The sequence below is a fragment of the Triticum dicoccoides genome, chromosome 5B (genome assembly GCF_002162155.2).
Source record: "Triticum dicoccoides isolate Atlit2015 ecotype Zavitan chromosome 5B, WEW_v2.0, whole genome shotgun sequence".
Taxonomy (NCBI): Eukaryota; Viridiplantae; Streptophyta; class Magnoliopsida; order Poales; family Poaceae; genus Triticum; species Triticum dicoccoides.
In genome coordinates this window covers 490,758,196-490,758,929 of record NC_041389.1, presented here as the reverse complement: position 1 = coordinate 490,758,929, position 734 = coordinate 490,758,196, and positions in this window count along the sequence as shown.

Below are 734 nucleotides of genomic sequence, written 5' to 3'. Positions count from 1 at the left end.
CCTTGTGTTATGAAACAGAAAAACCCTCGAGGCGGGCAGATATTTTCTAGGGGCGGGCGGGATTGGGAACAAGAAACATCGCACACGGTCCGGAGATAAAAACCGTGTGTTATGAAACACAAAAACCCTCCTTGAGGCGGGCAGATATTTTCTAGGGATGCGGGTGGGATTGAGAAGAAGAAACATCGCACACGGTCCAGAGATAACAACCGTGTGTTATGAAACAGAAAAACCCTCGAGGCGGGCAGGTATTTTTGAGAGGGGGAGCCTCGTGGAGCCCAATGTACTGTGCGGATGTGTGCGTGACAGGGGCACCGGCATGGCACACGGTTAGTTTGAATGAACCGTGTCTGTTGCATCATCCGACTTGTCTAATGTTCATAAATTTGGCAAAAAATGACGCGGGAGAGGGTCAGAACACGAACACACTTGCATGTGGACCATATTTATATGTATGAATAGGGTGGTTTGATTTTCAAATACCAAATGCAACTTCAATGTTGCACCTATATCATAAAGCACACGATATTGCTTGCCCCCCACTCGTGTCCGCACGAAGGGAATCCTAAGCTGTGAGTGCATGCCCCCCAACCGAGGCTCACCTGCAAAGTGTGAAGTAGCTAGCAGCCCCCTCCCTCGTGTCGACATGAAGGGAATCCTAAGCTATGAATGGATGCCCCCCCCAATCGTGGTTCACCTAGAAAACTACAAAGTAGCTAGCAGTTCCCCCCTCA